General features: G+C 46.7%; 1 pseudogene; it reads left to right on the top strand.

The window, feature by feature from the left end:
- Positions 1–583: 583 nt before the first annotated feature.
- LOC118665686 lies at positions 584–1,037 on the top strand (annotated as a pseudogene).
- Positions 1,038–6,055: the final 5,018 nt, after the last annotated feature.

The following is a 6,055-nucleotide window of genomic DNA, read 5'->3' as shown; positions in this document are numbered from 1 at the left end:
AGGTCAAAAATAAACACTGGCAATTGCATGTGGTTCAACCTAATGCTTACCTCACATTGGCCTAGGGGCCAAGAGCTCAGGTTTTGGCTGACAGACTGGAGTTGAAATCTCACTCTGCCACTTAGTAACTGCGTCTCTGGGAAATCAATATAGCATAATGGGGAAAACAAATGCAATGTGCAGACCAAGTCTTTCAAAACACTGCATGCATGAGAAAAGAAAATAATAAAGTGCTTTTGGGTGACAAAAAGGTTGAGAACCAGTAATCAATTCCTCAAGGTAGGGCTTTTAATTAACAATATACTACCCGCTTCAGGCAACGTTCATCATGCAGAACAGAGAACAGAGTCCAGTAAGCAAAGGAGTTCTCCAATCAATCAATCAATCAATCAATCAAATAAAAAGACCACAGAAGCCCATGCCCTTCATACCTTGGGTTAAACTAAGACAATTGTGCATAAAAAGCTACCCTGGCCCCGCCCCCGGAAGTGCAGAGGCCGCTCCCGGAAGTGCTGGGGGTGAGGGGAGGGGGCTCCAGCCGCCCAGCCATGATGCACCCTGGGAAAGCAGTGCCAGATCCAAGATGGCGGCCAGCAGGAGGCTGGTGAAGGAGCTGGAAGAAATCCGCAAACGCGGAATGAAAAACTTCCGTAACATCCAGGTTGATGACGCCAATGTACTGACTTGGCAAGGGCTCATCGTTCCTGACAACCCTCCCTATGACAAGGGGGCCTTCAGAATCGAAATCAACTTTCCCGCAGAATACCCATTCAAGCCGCCGAAGGTCACCTTTAAGACGAAGATCTACCACCCCAACGTCGATGACAAGGGCCAGGTCTGCCTGCCAGTGATCAGCGCCGAAAACTGGAAGCCAGCGACGAAAACCCACCAGGTGATCCAGGCCCTCATTGCGCTGGTCAACGACCCCCAGCCTCCGCGCCGACCTGGCCGAGGAGTACGCCAAGGACCGGGAACAGTTCTGGACGAACGCGGAGGAGTTCACCAAGAAATACGGGGAGAAGCGTCCTGTGGACTAAAACCTGCCGCGATGGAGTCCAGCGAGTGGGAGAGACCCCGGGCCCTGCCGACACCGCGCAAAGCAGGGCTCCGTGGGAGACGGACGGCGCCACCAACCGGCGTTTGCTTGTGGCAGTTACTAACTTTCTACGGTTTTCTTAATCAAAAGTGATCTTAGGTAACCTGTAAAGAAAGGATTAAACGTTTAAGATGTTCTTTAAAAAAAAAAAAAAAAAAAAAAGGCTACACCGATTGGGGAGGAGGAGGGGAGAACACCAGCCGTAACTGCCAACGCCAGAAACAGGTAAACAAACAAAATAGAACTGCCAAGAGAGGTTCGGTCTTGACCTTTTCAGTGGCCCGACAGCTTTGCCATATTAAGTAATGTTTAGTCTCACTACTTGAGAAAACAGAAACATGTAGTATTGTACCGTCAGGATATTTCTACTTAAAAGGGGAATTACTGCACTAAAGCTATGGCGCAGATAAGGGCGGTCCCATGCTCCCACTGACAAGCGAGGCCAGGCAGCTGCCTCCAGGACCACCTGCCCATCGTAGCCACACAAGAGACCCGGGAGCAGACACCAAGGCCGGTCAGCACCAGAGAGGAAGTCCCTAGGTTGTTGGGACCCAGACACAGAGAACAGTAGCGAAGACACAGAATCCAAACAACCGGAAGGAGGAGCTGGAGAACCGAGAACCCTGAGAGCTGAAAAGAGGAGAGCAGACAGTCGAGTGGGGGCTGATGGGTCCTGAGGACGCATCCACCGACCTGGGCGAGCATGGTCACCTGCAGGCGAGCAGGACCCACTTAGAGTGACCAGAAAGGGATGAACTTCTTTGTCCAGAAAACTCTCCCGTAGAGGACTCAGCACGGCCCAGCTGTAACTATGGCATCTGACAGAAAGGACACGGGCTGCAGATTCAGACAGATCTGAGTTGTTTGGTTCAGCAGTAGCTCTGTGCCCAAGTGCAGGCAACTGAATCTCTGAACTTCAGTTTCGTTATCTTTAAGACAGGAGCATAGTAGGACTTTCACCGAGTTGTGGTGAAGACTAGATGAGGCCACACATACTGGAAAGTGCTGGGCTCGGTACCTGGTGCTTAGTAGCTACTCAATAAAAGATCTGTCTCTTCTCTGTAGTGATGATGTTTTATCTGGGTTGATTTTGCTACACTTGTACGTAACCGGTCATTCCCCTTTCCTATCTGCCAAACATGCATTCCTTCTTAGGAAGGCTGCTCTGTTTATTCTTCCAAAGCAACAGGAATAAACAATCTCCATTTTGAGAATTACTTAGAATGAATATCTGAGCCTTATTTGGCGTCTTAATGCTGATAGTATCCTTTAGCAGAATGTCAACGCTAGAAAGATTTCATTGTTGGCTGACAGTGGCAGTGAAAAAGGAAGCCTCAGAAAGCAAGAGTCACCTCCCCCACACCTGCCAAGAAACAAAGAGCCCAAACCCACAGCCTCCCAGCAGGAGCAGCTGTTCCGGCCCTCCACCCTCCAGCGGAGCCCCATGGGTCCCCTCCCACCTTTGCTCTCTGGGCTTATCAAGAGCAGACATCTGCAGCAAGGTCTTTGGGGGACCACCCAGAGGGCAGCCAGAGAACCCTGGGGCTCCCCAAGAATTTGCAGAAAGGTCAAGAGTCACTTGCTCTAACAGTTGACTGAAAGCATCTCAGAGAGACCCGATGGAAAGGTCATCTTAAGATAGTGACAGGGCACAGCTTGAGGGGGGAAAGGGGAGAGGACAGAATTTCTTTTTTAAGTAGCAAAAAGTACATCTGTTTCTGGCTCAGCTTAGGCTTTCGAGTCTGATTTTTATTTCAATGGCATTTCCTTGACTTTTCCAATTCGCGTCTAAATCACAGAATGTGTCCATTGTGCGCTTCTGGGCGTGCATCTATGGGCCACGAAGCACAACGCTGCGAGTGCATTTTCTCACTTCATTAAACATTGCTTTAAAATGGCATCCAAATGTCCGCTCTCCCCATCGTGTGTACAGGGGATCCTGTTACTTTTCCCCCCAGTGGGAACAGAAGGAGCGCCTAAGTCACAAGCTGTGATGTTTAATATTTTTCAATTTCGCATGTCTGCCTTTGCAAGCTGGTTACAGGGCCAGCCTGGCCAGCCATGCCAATGTGTGAAAGGGTCCTCAGTGTCCCCAGGAGGTGCCACTGGCCTTGTAGATCTCCCATCTAGGCTGCAGCAGCCCAAACTGGCCTGCACCCCGGGGAGCCCTTTGCACTTCACTGGGCGAGGTGCTGACTCCACCTCCCACGGGCAGGCCAGGACGCATCCTGCTGACTTAAGAAGATGCCACGTAAATTAGAACTCATGTAACCATATGGTTCAAACCTGCGGGTCATATTTTATACACAAATGACTATGACAGGCGGTATTTTTGTGCTGACAAGTTGTATTTCATCCATGCTTACTTAGAATTCCATGCTATCATTAAAAGCTAAGCAGTAGAACTGTATCATATTTTTATGCAAAAGTTTGATTGAGTTTCCTTCTTATTTAAAAAAGAAGAAGAAAAAGAAACATTTACCCAGGCAGCTTTTGCTTCCTCCTTAACTCTTATTATCCAAGTGTTTGGTGCTATGGTGGTTTCAGATGTCCTAACAACAGGAGTTTGAAAGGACTTCTGGCACCCTAGTTTCCAGACTGACCCTCATTGAGTGTGCTTAAACAGCTATTTTGTTGAAATCCCCTAAATAAAAAGCATAATAGTTTACCAACCACCCAGTGCTGTGTAACCTCTGGATGTTCAAACACAGAACCTACTGACTCGACCTTCCTTGATTCCATGAGCTCATAGCAAACCAGGGGCAGTGGTAAATAAAGGAGTCTCCAATACAGTGATCAGTAATCTCCGTGGCCTCTAGGTTGAGAAAGAAAATAGTAATCAACATGCTAGCTGGAGCATTCTTCAGCCTGCTTCTTAGAAGACAAACCTTGGAAAATAGCTCTCAAGCTTACTAGAATTCTAACCTCACAGCCCAGCAAATCCTAGAGGTCCCATGACTATCTTAAGATTACAAGAACTAAGAGACTTCAGCACAAATCTTGAATTGAAATGAAATATATACATTATATATATATATATTTGAGTGTATATTCAAAGTAGTTCCTGTAAATATGTCTTCCCCCTTGGGAAAATGTCTTGGACCCCCAATTCATTCTCTGCTTTGCCTTTGCAACCCAAAGTGGCCCTCTTTTCTGAATCACAACTAGGCATGTGGTTTGGGAGAGGATTTTTCTGATTTCTGCATGAATTGATGGAAAAATATTCTGGCAAAGCTACCAATTATAGTCGCATTTAGTTGCATATATAACAAATGTCCTTTCTTAAAAAGAATAAAATTTCTTTTAAATCAGGACTACCCTGACCACTCTGGGCACATAGTTGTCAAACCAGAACATCAGGACGCTCTGCCCCAAAAGTCTGAGGGGCATTTCTAGAAGCTCCGAGAAAGCAGATCACTTCTCTCTGGGCAGGTGGGCCTGGGTTTGAATCCTGTCTTCGCCTCTTACTTTCTTTGAGCAAAACCATAATGCCTCCACGCTCAATTTCCTCACCCATAAAATGGAATACAAAGTACAATGTCTAATACACTCGTTAAATTTTCATTTCTTCATCCTACCCCCAACTGAAAGAACACCTGAGCGCCCCCCCCCCCCCCCCCCCCAAGCTCTGAGACTGCCCGGAGAGTGAGTGTGTAGGAGCGAGGAGAGTGTCACGTACTTGAAATTTGATTGTCTCCCTCCCACCCTCCTCCCTCTTGGCACCATCACTCTTCCAAGGTGCTTGTTTCTTAAGTCGTCCTTGACAGTGGCTTAGGGACTAACTCATCCTGGGTAGATGTTAATGAGAGACTCTGCAAAATCTTACAGCCTTTACAGATTAAAAGGAATAATGTTCTTTTAATGAGCATGTGTCCTATTTTAAAAGTAATAATCCGATTACTACAAAAAATGGAAAGTGCATAAAAGTACAAAGCAGAAGAATCACCCATCATCCCGGTACCCAAAGACAAGCACCATGAGGATATGACCGCCAGTTGACCTTTGAGCTGGACATGGGCAATTGGCGGCTGCTCGCCCCCACCCTGACCTTGGAATGTACAGTTCTGCCTGCCATCCCTGCAGTGGGACTGCTGCAAGGACAAAGCCTAGAGAGAGGAAGGTGTTGCTGAGACCCTCTGGATGCTATGTGACTGAACCCAGTTAAGGCCTCTATATAAACTTTTTAAGATTCTGATGGGCAGGCGTGGAGATCTACTCGCCATGTGGTTGCTCAAAACAAGCCTCGTTTATTAAAGTTCCCTCGGTTATTGAAACCGCCACCTCCCAATCTGGAGTGGCCTGCCTCTCTCTCAGGTCTTTCCTGGCCCGCCATGGGAGGGGGCCAGTTTGTGAACCAACACACCACGAACATTTCTTTTAGTCTTTTCTGTATGCCTGTTTATTGTGACCTTTATTTGTGTATGTATGCTTTTAAAAGGGATGATTAATTACATTGTTGTTTTTAGTTTTACTTAGGACAGAATGCATGCACAACTGTGTGTGTGTGTGTGTGTGTGTGTGTGTGTGTGTGTGTGTGTGTTTTCATTTAACATAACCCAGGAAACATTTTTCACATTATTATAGGCTTCTTAAAAATAGTCATTTTTAATGGCTGCAAAATAAGGGATACATTTTTAAAGGTATAATTTCTAACTCTATTTAGACTATGGGAGATAAATGTATAAAACCAAAACGAAATATAGGTTCTCTAAAAGGCAGTGACTGGGGTCTCTTCACTCCTTGCAGTAACCTTGGTACCTGCCCTAGTGCCTGCCCATGAGAGGGGCTCTTTAATAAATAAGAATAAGAATGGTGAGAATGTGGAGCCCTGGGTGCCTCTCAGGCTCCCTCGCCTGACCAGCACTGCCCCTCGTTTGCTATGAGCTCATTCTTCATGATGATTGACAAGTAACTCACTCTCTCCATGCTTTGCTTTCTTCTGTGACCCGTTGCTAAGAC

The sequence above is a fragment of the Myotis myotis genome, unplaced genomic scaffold (genome assembly GCF_014108235.1).
Source record: "Myotis myotis isolate mMyoMyo1 unplaced genomic scaffold, mMyoMyo1.p scaffold_m19_p_11, whole genome shotgun sequence".
Taxonomy (NCBI): Eukaryota; Metazoa; Chordata; class Mammalia; order Chiroptera; family Vespertilionidae; genus Myotis; species Myotis myotis.
Note: the sequence above shows the minus strand (reverse complement) of the source record. Positions and strands in the feature narration are given on the sequence as shown.